The sequence below is a fragment of the Ixodes scapularis genome, unplaced genomic scaffold (assembly GCF_016920785.2).
Source record: "Ixodes scapularis isolate PalLabHiFi unplaced genomic scaffold, ASM1692078v2 PGA_scaffold5__190_contigs__length_132052651, whole genome shotgun sequence".
NCBI classification, from domain to species: Eukaryota; Metazoa; Arthropoda; class Arachnida; order Ixodida; family Ixodidae; genus Ixodes; species Ixodes scapularis.
The window spans coordinates 8,467,270-8,482,670 of NW_024609880.1; the positions used below are offsets into that span (position 1 = coordinate 8,467,270).

The 15,401-nt window shown below is 42.7% G+C and overlaps 1 protein-coding gene across 1 annotated transcript in view; it reads left to right on the top strand.

Annotated features, from left to right (window-relative positions):
• The window catches only part of LOC8042530 (parathyroid hormone/parathyroid hormone-related peptide receptor-like), a 123,515-nt gene that overhangs the window by 426 nt on the left and 107,688 nt on the right, over nucleotides 1–15,401 (top strand). The window lies entirely within an intron of this gene.

A 15,401-nucleotide genomic window follows, 5' to 3' on the forward strand; every position in this document is an offset into this window, starting at 1 on the left:
AAATGACCGAAAACTTTATCTCCAAATTCCGTTAATGCGATGAAGTATTTCTTAAAGCAGTGGTTCTCAATCATTGATGTTTCGCGAACCCTTTGAGGATCGGCGGAGATAATAGAGGAAACCAGTCGCGGTGAGGGGAAAAGAAAAGTGTAGGGTAATTACGATATTGATTTAATAAATGGATGCAAGTAAGGGCTAGTGTGAAGTAGACTCGTTTTATTGACATATACACGAGAAAACTTTTCGGAAAATTGTAACATTTCCTCTCAATCTGAGAAAATACAACAATTGTTGCCGGGCTTGACTGATGAGGGTTGGCTTCGCGGACCCCAAAGAGTCCGCGTACCCCATTTGAGAACCACTGTCTCAGAGGATTGGTGGTTTCAATTTGTTGTGAAGACATTAAGGAGTCATTTCGGAGAGTGAGGAAGAACGCGTACTTTCTTCATTGATATTGTCCTCGTCTACAGCGCTTAAACGTACCACAGAGTGTATCGCCACGTAGTAAATTTAATAGGATTCATACAGAAAATACACTTTACCTTAATTTTTCGTATAAAACGTCGTACAGCCTGGGCAAAGGTAGAGGAATGCGCTACGAATCGACAGGTTCTGGGTTTTATTCCTCGTGGAAGATAAAAAGATATTGGCTGATCGATGCGTAAGTATATGTGTACATTGTGTTCGCTCATATTTTCATGGTAACCTAAACGGTTCTGCTCACATGCCCTGCCGTTGGCTTTGTGTGGACGCTCGGGCGGACAGGTACATTTCTTAAAATGGAAATTTTTGTCATAAACCATTCAAGCTTTAGAACTAAAATATGCCAACTCGTTCGTGGCAGAGCTGCTTGAAGACAAGTTTGGGTCACAAGCAGCATGAAGGCACGGAGAGGGAAGCGAAGCTCTAACCAGAAAGACGAACATGTTCCAGCCTTTGTGCGCCGTTCTATAGCGCTCATAATTCGGGCGAAATATTCCCAATGACTTGGCTTTGTCCCTGTTCACGGCATGCGATATCTCGCAGGAGAGAGCTGCTGGACATGCTCAAAATGCGTTCCACAACCCAGTACACAATAATGTCAGCTCGAGTGGAAGGCGGTTATTCGACGAATTAATAGCTCTGACAACCTACATGCGAGTAATATTGACCCTCTTCGTGTATTATAGCCACCAATGGACACCGATATAACGCTAGCGACAGCACATAATATATTTTCCATGTAGCTTTAACTAAAAGCATTTTCGTATGAATGCACAAAATCTATACTAGAGACGATGCAAGATTTCCCGCCGATTTTTATTTGGTAGGATCATCGTTTTTATGGACACGGTTGTGCCACTTTTCTTCCAGCTACTTTTTGGCACCGTCCTTTGTGTCATTTACATTAATGACTAAATTTTGTGTACGGATTGGCGGCGGGTCCTTCCAAAAGTGAAATAGTATCAGTAAGTAAGGCTGCGTTCAGAATGGCGCGGGTGCCGCCAGCCACGTATTCAGCTCAAGGTAATAGTGCGAACGTGTTTTTAAAGAAGCTACGCTCCTTTGCGCATGTCTCAAGGGCGAAAAATAGGCCTAATAAAACCCTCAGCTATACAGAATTAAACGTTACTAAGCGATTGATTATATAGTAGTGTGACTTCCCTGGCAGTTTACTTTATTTTTTTGTCTAATTTTGGCGCAATCTTATATTACGTGTATTGCTCTATGTTAATTCCTTTTATTACTTTTCTCTCTCGAAGTTTATTTCGGTAAATGTCAGGAGCTGCAAGTCAGTCCCAATGTTGCTTTGGCAAACCTGTGTCTGTATATATAATTTGCAAGCAAAAAATGACGGTTGATGTTTTATATTGATGTATTATATTTATAGGTGACATTATTCGGATCAGCGTCCAAAACAAAGTAAAAAAAGCTAATAAAAACCTTTTAAGTTGACGTAGCAATGAGGATGCCAGGAGCACATTTCATCCATATATTTCAGCAGTAAATACAACCGTCACTCATATATCACTTGAGCCTTCTTTACACTAACCGAAAGTTACTAACTTCTAATCTAGCCACGTTAAAACAGAATAAAAGATTAGCGCGTACAGATGTTGCGTTTCATCATCATTGGACATTTCCTACGCAGCCGCCGTCATCTGGAATGACGTAACTTCCCGGCTAGTCGGTAAAACATCGTTTTGTTCTCGCCATGCCATGTAGGATACACAAATATATTTTTTTATTTATTTTATACCTGCATTTTGTTGTGGGCATTTTTTTATTTTATTTTTTTATTTTTTACTTAGAGAATACTACAGGCCGTTGAACGCCCAAGTAGGAGTGGGGCAGAACATATGAATTCGCACATACAACAGCAAACAAACAACACGACATTAAAAAGTTTACAACAATCAACTAGCAAATATACAGGATATATATATATATATATATACATAAAGGGGCCCGGGGCTAGGGGAGAGAAGAGCAACCATTGAGCAGCATGTAGTGCAATCATGGAGTAATGAAAAATGATCTATCCAGATGTAGCATGAAGGTTTATACAATCTTAAAGCCCCTGTGAAAGAGATGAACGTGTAGCGATATACAAAGCAACATGCTAATCATCAAAGCGTTCAAGACTTTGTACAAAGTTGGTGTCGTTAAATAGTTTGAGAGGTAAGTCGCTAATAGTGCGGGGGGAAAAGCTAAACTTAAACATGTTAGTACGCGCAAAAATGGGTGTTAGTAAAAGCGGATGTCTGCGCCTCGTAGATCTTGACTCTAAAGGGGAAATATATTGCAATGGGTCTATGGCAGTCTGCCCTTGTTTGAATTGAAACAATAATTTTAATCGTGCTAATTTCCTTCTGGTCTGGAGGGTGCGCATTCCGTTAGCTTGTATAGGTTGAGGCGGGGAATCCAGCCTTCTATATTTTCCGTAAATAAACCGAACCGCTCGACGTTGCACCATCTCTAACTTCCGCATCTCTTTCTGAGTGAATGGATCCCAAACGACATTTGCATACTCCTACTTGGATCTTGCTGATGAATAGTAAGCAGGGATGGGCAGTATTCCAAATAGAAGTATTTGAAATACGTATTTAAAATACTTTGTGTATTTTGCATTTGTATTTAATTACAAATTGGATAATGTATTTGACCTGTGTATTTAAGTACTAAAACGTGGGTATTTCAAATACAATTGTAATTAAATACAATTTTGTGGGCGAAAATACATCCCTCAAATTTATTGTCACTGTCCAGAGCAAAAAACAAAAAAACAAAAAAACAACGTTGTGCACCGAATGCAGTGTCTCTCAATCAAACACAAGCGTTTAGTGACTTCGCGATTACGGTGCTCCTTCAGGGCAAGAATAGTGACGAAATCGACGTTCACAGGCAGACTGGCTAAATAACTGCCTTCGAGAACTTGTGATGCTTTCCAGCCTGACTTCCATCCATATTTTTGCCTGGAACATTCTATATGCGCGGGTCGTTTAGATTTTCGTAACTGGTGCAGTTGCAACAATAAAAAATTATCTAGCTAGTGCTGCGCGTCTTGGTTGTCTCGGTTCTTTGTTGGTCTATGCCAAAATGTAATCGACAAAAAAATATGTTTGAAGCTCTGTACTTTTTTCACCTATTACGTCCAAGTTGATTACATTTTTTTTGTGATTCTATTTCTATTACGTTACTAGAGCCTCGTACGCTAACTCCCGAGTATGCGATGCAAAATTAAAATGAGATACCCAGAAGCCCATTGCAGGTCCCCTGAAGTCGCTGACGCAAATTTTGAGGAATGTATTTGGAAAAGTATTTGGAGGAGACCAAAAACATTTGGTTGTATTTGTATCCTGTACTTAAATCCTTTTTTGGAAATGTAATTAGATTTGTAATTAAATACATTTTTGAGGAAGTATTTAGTATTTGTATTTCGATACATATTTGCATGTATTTTGCCCATCCCTGATAATCAGCATGTACCTTAACGCCAATCGGAGCGTCTTTTAGCTTTCTTCTAATGAAGACCAGCTTCCTGGATGCCGAGGCACAAAATATGGTGTTGTATCAAACATAGTAGGTGTCGTAAACAATATATATATATATATATATATAAGCAGATAGCAAAGCAACAGCTCTCACCCCTTCTTCATTTGCTTCTCTTATACATTTTCCACCTGCTTCAGGTTGCAATGGCCTGCAATTTTGTTTACCACATGACAGTCATCTGTCATGTGGTCCCCTATAGACACAAAAGTGTCTTTAGGGGATAATATTCAGGGTGTGTCTGACCAGTAAATATGTTTTTGAACACTCCCAGCCACCCTCGTTATACAAATCGCGCTTCCGTATTTTGATGCCGTTAATCCAAATGAATTGTCGTGCTCCCTGGCGCGAGGACTCCGAGGGGTAGCGTTAGTGTGACCTTTATATTACGGAGGTTAAAGTCCCTCTGCATCAAAAAATAGAAACACAATTTTGTTCCCTTGCAGAGTTTTCTATTCTACACGCACTTGCCACTTTTTTATGATTCATGCCGGTCATCGTCGGCCCCACGTGGGTTTACGATATGGCGTTTGGTCACGTAATACGCCCCCTGTAATATCCAAAAAATGGATAATAATGAATCTGGTGCTAATGCGGGACAGTAGGAAATATTTTAACAAAAAATAAAGTAGCCTTTGCGAAATGATCGGGTTCTATGGCGCTTCACTGTAGCCTCCATCAGAATGCGACATCATTTATTATTTATGAAGGCTCTATTGTGCTGATTTATTTCTGCAAAATGCTATAGCAGGTAAGTAGCATATCTCAGTACATATTCCTCCATTAAAGATGGTCATACTCGGCCTCTCTTTACTTCTGCTCAGCTACCTTCTCTTGAGTCGGCCCCGTCCTCTTACGAGGTATTGTGAAGGGCGCCGCAGATTCAGTGAGCACACCGCTCATCGACCAGCGCTTCTGCGCATTAAGGAGAAGATAACCGCTTGATTTGCAAAGTCTCCATATAATAAAGCTGCTAATTGAAAGTAGCGACACTAAACAGTCACAGGTGAGCGCCTGCTGCAATTCAGCAGTTTTGTAAAGAAAACTTAATAATTATGAAAGCATCAGAAAGAAGATACTTCTTGACGAGGTACGGCATTTCTTCGGCTTCATTGAGCCATCACAGGGGCATGCCCAACAAGTTTCGAAGATTCTGAAATCAGAGGCATGGCGCCAAGTACGCATTCTCACTGATTTTCTCAAGGTGAAATCTTTCAGCCCCAACGCTTCTTCAAACCACATGACAGTGACAAGATACACCACGGAGTACCTTTGGAAAATGTGTTTCCTCCCAATATGAAAAGAGCATCTAGCACGAAGAGTTACGACGGCACCAAAAAGCTCGCCGCTCCAGATCATCGGAGACGTATCTCTTTCGGCACCAGCCCGACGCGTGCTCGAACAAGGACCTAAGTTCTGCCTCCCACCAAGGCAAGACGCCATCGATAAGGCCCTAATGGCACGGGAAATCGCGTCGAAAGCACCTCAGGAAACATCATCGCAAATCATCAATGAGGGACTTGAATGCCTGACCAGCTTACGCAACCACGACACTACAAAGATGACATTTGCCTCAACGGTGCAGGAACTACGCCGCAAAGACCTAAGGCTGAGCCTCTCCGACAAAGAGGGAGGATTTGTGGTCCTGGATGCGGGGTCGTATGGAGAAAAAGCCCAACAAGCCATAACGAAGAACTTCAAAAAAGTAGATCCAAAACAAACTCTATCAGCAAAAAAATCCATCCTAAAATTACTTGAAAAGGAAGAATGCAGAAGCCTCATCACCAAAATCAGAGGATCGCAACAAGGCGAATTGTGCGTATTTTTCTCGGCAAAAACACACAAAAACAATGTTCCTTTTCGCGCCATCGTATCAGAGAGACACACGTGGCAAAGTAACGTGTCACAGGTCTTGGCGAAGATTCTATCACAAGTTAAAGTAAACGACCCCTTCAAAATACAAAACTCGGACCGAGTGATTTCCTTTCTTCAGGAAAAAGGATGTGAAATAGTATCTGGGTTCTCCTTAGATATTGCCGCGCGCGCAGCTGGCCAAGTAGGCAGCGCGCGCGTGGCCTAACGGTTATCGCGCTTACTTTCCACGCTGAAAGCTAGGGTTCGATTCCTGGCCGCGGAGGCACATTTTTGTTGACTTTGTAAAGTAATGTTCTGGTCAATTCGAGAACCATCTTGCTGATTCCAGGTTAGAATGTTCTACGCGCCGAACCTTCTACGCCGAACGATCCAGAAACTCACGAGGGTACATAAGGGATTCCGCCAGGCGAGCGGAGTCAGTTTTCGCCCAGCGTTCGACTCTGCTGCTACGCCGACTTCGACGCCCGCGACGCTCCGTTATTATCTTTTGTACCCTTTTATTTTTGGCACAAGTTCGCCACATTAAACGTTTATTTCTTTCTGTTTATTTACTGTTTATTGTTTATTGGTCACCACCCGTGACAATATCACGGACATGTATTATTCGATTCCCCATGCCGCTCTCCTGATGATCCTCCGAACAACCATCGAGGAGCAGGGCCTTCAATGCTTCCAGAATGCAGCTGGTATGAGCCTCGACAGCTTCTTGGAGCTTCTAGAAACCTACCTCACAGCGACTGTGGTATCACACCAGGGGCAACGCTATGTACAGAAAAGTGGAGTCTGCATAGGATCCCGAGTAGCCCCATACTTGTGCGATTTGTACCTTGCAGCATGCGGTAAGAATATCCAAGAAAATCTAAAAGATCAACGCATCGAAGTCATTTTCCGGTATGTGGATGACTTTCTCATACTGTGTAATTCCGAAGCAGACGAGCCCAGCAACGGGTGTTCAGATACTGTTTTACGCACCTTTGAACACAGCTGTCCAGGTCTATCTTTCACCCAGGAACTTCCGGTAAACCAGTCCATACGGTTTCTGGATCTCTCCTTGGAGTTTAGAAATACCCACGTGTGCTGGATGTATGAAGCCCTCTCATGTAAAGGATTCCTTCCAAGCAGCTCCGAACACTCAAGAACTGTAAAAAGAGGATTGGCAACCAAAGCTCTCGCCTCGGCATTACAAAAATCTTGCCCCCATAGAGTCCGCCGTAGCTTTCAAAAACAGCTCTGTAGGCTTCAGGACTCTGGTTACGCAAGTACACTCCTAATACCGGTATGCGAGACCCTCTGCAAGAAAGTGCGGCAAAAACAGGAAACCAATGCACAACCAACGAAAAAGAAGCCCCCCAAACCTCTTGTGGTGATGCCATACATCCACGGGATAACGCATCGCCTAAAAAAGATCGCCGGCCGACAAGGAGAACAGGTCGTATGCTCAGCCCCCAACAAGGCATATGCTATGTGCCGTAAGGTAAATTGTAGGAATGACCAAAATCAAAGGTCCACCTGCGGCATCGCGCACCGAACAACGTACGCCCCGTGCGAACAAGGAGTTGTGTACCGCATTCCGTTGACATGTGGCAAAAGCTACATTGGACAAACTGGGCGGTGTATTAACGACCGCACCAGGGAGCATGCAGCTTCCGTTGGCACACTAATGTCAGCTGGCCATCTTCCGGCGCATTGCCGCATATGCCAATGTGCTCCTGATTTCGAAAACATTACCATCGTCGGAAAGCACAAAAACCAGCTTGCAAGGGAAATCCTGGAATCTCTGGCTATTGAGGCGCACGGGGATGACTGCGTGAGTGCCGCCTCCATCACGCTCTTTTCGAAAGAAAAACTGTATCTTCTGGGAGCGCCCCAAGTGGGGAACCAAGTCATGAACTTGTGAACGCTCGCCACCAAATGTCATACCGAAGAAGAAGAAGTCACCACTGGGATCTCAATCGTATAAGTCATGAGGGTAGATGAAAAATAAAAACGAAAAATTCCAGTAAATAGTTTAATTCATGAATGTAGATGAAAAGGAAAATGAAGAATTTCAGTAAATGGTTGAAAGTTCAGCAGTGTGTGTCTCGTTTTCTTCACTCCTTGGTTTTTACTTATACGTTCAGCTGGAAACCTTCAGAAATTATGAAAGTTAGATTGACGAGGTAAGAAGCGCAATATGAACGCGCGGCGGAGGTCGCGGGATACTTAGCATCACGAAGATTAGTGTCCGCCTTGTCAGGCCATTTCGCTCGCAACGAAAGGTCTGTCTTGTGGGGGCAAGAACGTGGTGTAACATTTCGTGCTACGAAGATGATGCATGCTCTTGCGGGAAAAAAAAACAAAATAAAAACGGCACGCCTTGGAGAAGTTTGGACTCTGTTCCGAACGGAGGTCCCGTTGTTCCACGACTTCCACACCAGTCCTGGATCGGGCCGCCCGTGCGACCAGTCCTGGACGAAGGCCGGAGTCTGTTCGGTCTAGACTACCTCGTTCGTCAGCGTGTGCTTGGTACTCTCCGTGCGTTTCGAGAGAGCTCTCGGCGCCTTCTTTCTTCGTTGTTTGTATCTACATTACCCACACCCCTTCTTAAGGTGCACTAGACCTGGGATGTGTGCCGACTGCGTAGACCTCTGCATACGATCTGGGTGTCCTGTTGCCAAATCCTGCCTCAGGGACTGGGGGTGTCGCTGCCGGTGACAGCGGGGTCAGGAGGCCGGTCAGACAGCGTTTAGCGAGGCTAGCTTGGGGCATATTGCTGTTGCTATTTATTGCTGTTTTCCGTTGCGTGTGAAGCGATACAATATTGTGTGGATGGTTCCTGCTCCAAAGAGACTCGGGACTCACAGCGATCTCAAATACGGCGAGAAAGAAAAACGGAGCGGCGCTCTTTAGTGCTCGGGTGCATAGTGGGCAACAACACATGCAAAGAGAAGCACTCCTTGTTTCAGACGCCGATTGACGCCTCTGTGTTCACGGAATGGAATTGTTTGATTCCAAGTTAAATAAACAAAACTGATGCAGAGAAGAAATGGAAGTCCAAGAAGAATGTGTGAACTGTGTGACTGCTCATAAAAAAGAAAAATCGGATTTCACCAAGTGGGATTGCCCTGTGATAAGGACAGCAGATAATGTTGCTCCATTTATTTTGCGACTTTTGACGTTTATTTTCATGCGATGCATGCTCACTAGATGAAATCAATTCAGACACCTTATGCATTATAAGCTTTGGTTTAGAGTGGACAAGTAAAGAAAAACCCACTTCAACTAATCCATGCTCACAAAAATATATATTAACAGTAGAACAATAGCTAGGTAATTAAATATCTGCAAAATGTACAGCTGGCCAAAAACAAATCAAAAAAGCATTGCCACTAAAGCTGAAATGAGAGCATCGCATATCATATCCCAGTCAAGCTCCGCTTTCGTAATGCTGGTTTGTATGGTGAGATAGACAATTATTCTTCTATAACCACAGAACAAAACAAAAAAATAAAGAAGCACGACTACGTAAGTAACTGACCGTTCCCAAATGTCCTATGAGCTTTGGATATAAACTTCTGCCGCTCGCGCAAGTCACGCTGTATCACATGAGTGTGAGATAGGATAGAACATATTTTTTTCACAATCGAGCAGTCAAAAACGAGCGAACAATGCGGCCATTTTTGCAATGAATAAAGCGGCTCTGCTGCGACCGCCAGACTTCTGTCAGTCGTCGGGTGACCGCGATGTACCCCACAGCGCCCTCCCAGGCATGCTTGCACAACGCGGCACTCTTGCGGCCACCGAGCAGCACAGCTTCCCATTCTACTGCACCCGATTTTTCGCAAACACAGTTGAGCATCGCCATCTTGGCGCGCGTTCGGAATTGTTCTCTTTCTTCGGAAATTTTCGAATGGCCTCATTTCGGTTGATAAAGTAAAGATTTTGTTTTTATAGTTCGCACCTCGTGTCTACTTAACATGTCAAAAAGTGGCGAAAATGCATTAATTAAATTGCCTGTTTTATTAGTGCACGACGAGGCTTTTATTATGCATTCTTCATTATTAATATACTGCATTATTGGAGAAATGTGTTATATCTTGCCGTAAAAAAAACGTGGAACAAAAAAATTTTTGTACTAATTATCAGGGTTACAGAAAACTGAAAAATACGGCGCAAAATATTTTATAACAACAGTAAAATAGTTCACACATAGATAATACACAGATCGTTCTTCACAAATATCCTTGAATTATACCACTAGCACATACTTGTCGAATACGACGGCAAAATATTAAGGCAAAAAAGGTGTTCGTTCTAGCTTCTGCCTAGCTCCGGTACTCTGAAGTTTTTCTCATGTACGTAGACCGGTCACTGAAGTCCCGATGCGAACTTTTTTCTCCAGAAAGACGAGTGCATCGACACGTAGATAATTATGTAGTTATTCATCCGACCTCTATCCATTCGAGGCCTTTTGTGAAGCGTTCACTTCTTGTTCATCAGGTCTTAAGTCTATAAGTGAAGAGGCAAGAGTTGAGGGACCACCGCATATAGATTTAGGACTTAATCTTTAACATCAAGGCCTTTTCTGACGTTTCCAGCAACGATCCGAAAAACCGGTACTGTTTTTCTGCAGCAATCGCTCTAAGTCAGTAAAGCATATAGGGGTAAAAATTATCCATTCGCTGTTTGCCTTTTCTCGTTCAAAATGTTGTCCTCACCTCTCATCATCACGTGTCAAACGTCAGCATGACGGACTGCTCTAAGCCGGTTACACAGAAGACTTCCTTCGTACTACCCTTCAGTGTCTCAGTCTCATCTCAGCCACCAACCGTCCTTCGTCTAACGACAAAGGACACAGACACACATTGTGGGCTTGTACTTCATACGTGCCTAACGCCGCCCACCGCCTGAAGAGTCTCGCTGCTTGGTTCATTACGAAGGTGGTCTTCACAGGTAGAATGAGGTTAAAACATATGTGCTGAAAGGTGAATAACAAAGCTCGTTCACCAGATTCAACCATCAAGCACTCCGACATCTTAAATAAAGAAAAGCCAGTTTACTCTATTCCGTTGAGTTGTGACAGCCAATACATCGGGAAGACGGGACAATGCGTGACCGTTCGCGATAGATACCACTTTCTAGCAGTCAACAAGGCGTCATCTGACTCTTACCAACCAATTGCTATGCACGCCCGTACCTGCCATGATTGAACCCCTAGCTATAAAAACACTGATATGCTTGGCTCCCTCAAGGACAAGTGTGGACGAGAAATAATTGAAGCTTTTTAAGATCAAGAATGCTACAGACAATGTTTCAGAGCCTTCGTTGTCATTATCGAAAAAATACCTGAACTTCCTCGCGACAGAGTTATCCTGGAAAAAGGATTCTTAAATTTTTTTCTGGGAGTTAAGTCCCGCTACTTTTATATTTTTCTATCTATTTCTATTATGTGTACGTAGCATTTTTGTTTTACTTAAATTCCTGTGACCAAAACGGTTATTGTAGTGCGATTGTCATCATATAAATATGTCACTGCTCGTTCAAAGAACTGTGTCTGTCGCTAGTCCATTTCAGAGATTTTTTTTCTGGGCCAATAATAATTTACCCTTGTGCATTTAACAAACAAATCATAAAAAAATGCATTTCTTTCGTAAATCTAGTTTGAAATTGTTCCGTCTTCTTTTTGAATGTGAGGGTCTGTGTGTGTTTGTGTATGTGTGTATTTGTGCGGTTTTCTTTTTTTTTTCGGGGGGGGGGGGGGGGGGCGTGCTAGCAGTGCTTCGTTTTAGAGTGAACATTCACTTGCACAACTCCTGAAACTTTTTCCTTTCAAGTTTTCTGCAGATTGCAGAGGTTTGTAAAAGTTTTAGCTGCTGTCTTTGATCTCACTATTTTAACGTCTAACCACCAACATCGTCTACAAAAAATGTGTTAGGGACAAAGAGGTGTCGAGTACAATCACTGATCTCCAGTAAGGGCTTGGATGTTGCTTTGAGCAAACAGGTATGAACCCACCGGAAGTAAGCGGTTTCTCCCGAAAGTGAGCGCTTGACATGCTTTTTAGCTCTTCTGAGTGATGGTTTAGAAAGCGGCCAGGGGGCAGGATTTCTTCTTGTTATCTTGAAAGAGCCTGCTTGTTGCGTAGAAACAGTGCATGCAGAACCGAGGACCCTGCTGGGAACATTCGATATAAAAAGTTCAAAATTCTAGGTGATCAAAAGCGGTTTTAATGCACTTTCAAATATCTTAGTTTTGGGATTCAATCAAAAATTGAATTATTAAAAGCCACCTAAAGACAGATGAAAGAATGAACAGAAACATCGACTGAATGTACTAGGAAGTCCAGCAGACTCCGAACTTCCGGGAGAAGTATCGTACTTCCCGTGGCTTCACTTACGCTATTCTCGGAAAGCCGCTATGCGCCGTCCAGACACGCTATAGTAAAGATCGGTGAGTATCGAAGAAAAGCGAAACGACTTATTTGCACAAAGAACGACCCTATAACTCAATTTCCAAAAAATGCGTAAGCATATTAAAGGCATCTAAATTAGCTTGTTTATTTGGTAACTGTAATTATAGTAAATTACAACGTCGGAAGACCTTGATTTTATGCGATTTATTTGGCTTATACTTATCTTTTTCCGATTTGGCATATTTCAAGAGTGGTCACACGCTAAATGTGAAAGCTATCGTCAAAAGTATGCCAATTTTTGAACTGATCACGATAACACTAAAATGTATAAACACATTCCCCAAAGTAGTTAACTCAAATATAATCTTAGAGTGTTCGTTTGTTCTGCAGCACAACGTGTGTCATTAGGTGATATCCAGTGGCATTCATATTACACCGGGGAAATATTTTGTGCCATTTATGAAGAGAGATGAAAAATGCGTGCACACCTTTCATCAACGCCAAAAGTGGACGAGAACACGTGTTGTCGTTACTTTTACTTCATTGCTAAAGAAATATGCTTCCACCGTAATAAACAGAAAGTGACATGCATTCATACAGCCCACAAATTATACTGTAGTAAATTAAATAGTTGAGCTTACCGAGAGTTGTGAATGATTAGGGGAAACGGCGCTAAAAGCAAAAAATAAACAAGAAGAAACAGAGGACATGACAGGCATTGACTCACAAATATATGGTTTACAAGAAGAAAGCAACGACAAAACTCAAAATCCTTCACACATGCGTACGGCACATAGCCCTACTGAAAATTCGTCTGTAGGGACAGTACCCTTGAAAAACCTCTAAGAGTATTGACGGTAGAAAAACGTAGAGGACAAGGACCGGACGGCACGTTTCGTCGGGTCGTATTCCTCTATGTTATTCTCCTCGAGCTCCGTAACTTCACCAGAACGCTCCATTTCCACAAGACAATTGAAAGATTCATCGAAATTTTCTAAGACGCCTGACGTATCTTTCACGAATTTCTAAGGGGTGTAAGAGGTTCGTCATAGCTTTTTAGATGCCTGTGGTGTATGTGGCCATGTTTCTGGGAAAGCGCGTGACCCATTATTATAGCCTTATCGGAACTGTGGGAGAGATCGCGTCACCCATCAGGATATATCGGTCGGGGAAGCCGCTTGGCTACTTTGTACCTGCCGTCCTTAAGGAACGGTCGCTCAATGCCGGCTTCCCGTCCCAGACATAGATCTATCTCATGAAGGAGCTAACCTAAGAGAAGGTCCCTCGGTGTCCTGAATCTTACGCCTATTGATCCGTTTCACCTCATAAGCTCGCCCAGCGAGCAACAAAAAAGGTTTTGGTTACTCCATAGTGATGGAACCAGGGATGACACCCTGACCTGCTCAGGATTTCATCAATGGTGGCTGATGTGGGTTTTGCGTTCGTGGTTCTTACTAGACGTGAAATTGGCAGGTTGAATGTGTTTGTGTGGCGCATCCCCCCAGTTTTAAGTGTTAAACTTCCGTAGATTTCAGGAATTTACCCAGCGAGATTGTGAGTGCCTCGAAATATATATTTCTGAGGACAAAGAACTCAGTTTCCACTACTTGCTCTGATATATTCTATTTAGAGCAGCTTGCACCCGGGTTTCACTACGCGTTGGTTCTTATGGTCTTTATGATTTTAATCATGCATGTAAATATCAATGTGTAAAGTAAACTTTGAATGACTTTTAAACAACTAAATTTTTGGTTTACAATATAATCATTTGCGCGTCTAAAGGGTTGAAAGGTTGAAGGGTCTGAAAGGCTGAAAGTTCTGTATGGGCGAAGGCTGAAGGACTCTATGGGATCGAATGTCCGAGGGAGTTTCAAAACATATCAGGGCAAAGGGGTATTTTTAGAGAGCCCCCATGATGACACGTGTTGAACTTTGATCATCCTCTCTAGAAATTCCAACTTTAGTTTTGATAATACACTGACGCGTGGCTCACATGATTCTTGAAAATAACACTTCAGCATTGATGTGTTATTGAACTCTCTCATCCTTTCAACTCTATTTAACCCATCAAACCCTACAGACTTTCAAACCCCTCAAGCCCTTTAAAACCCATCAGCTTTTCAGACACTTCAGCCCTTCAGACCCTTCAACTTTCTGATCCCCTCGGCCCTTGAAATCCTTAGACGCCAAAATGAATTTGAGCCATAGAAAAAATGCAGTTTAAAACATTATGGAAGTTTATTTTATAAATAGAGTTCTGCATGCATGGTGTAACTCAAAAAGACAATAGAAAACAACGTATGGAGTTGCTAGAGATACTAGCTGGAATGTGGGAACGGCGACCAAGCAGTACAGCCCACGCAGTCTAGCGGGTGCGCAGTGAGTCAAGTGGCGGAGCGGCAGCGCCTTCCTTCAGATTCGTGCGCATTCACCGCGCTCATGATAGCGACAATTACTTTTAACAGCTATGCGCCCGTTATGAGATAGGCGCTCACTCTTGTAAAGGTACAACAACTTCTGTTTTGGGAACTTTCCCTTCTTAACGAACATCATGTTTGTTTGAATTATTCTTCCAATTAAACATATTAGACTCTCCAGTTAGACGCTCCAATTGAACATATTAGACTATAGGTCGGTCCACTCCAAGGCCAAGTTGGGTATAGCTCGTGAGTGTTATACTCGATGATAAAAAATCGTGCTTTCACACACTGGCAGACAGCTTAGAAATTCAAACTGACTGGATATTCATACGCCTTCTCAAATTAGGCTGGCACTTTGTTGAAGAGAGCGAAATGCATCCAAGGGTACAAACTGCACTGCGTAAAAAAGGGACCTGTTGTCATCTTTTTCGTCGTCTGTCCCATAGAAGAGCAGAGCTCGATCTAGTTTTCCTGTACAAGATTATAAATAGCGCATTAGAGAGTGGTCCGCATTTACGTTTTGTGAATATTCATGTCCTTCCTTACTCCACTAGAATCGCAATTTCTTAAATGTCCACACCGTCTGTAACCCCTCTTTTTTGTCACGGGGACAATTTCTATTAAACAATATTGAGAATACCGAAATTGAAATATTTACTGATATTATGGTAATCCTAAAGCAA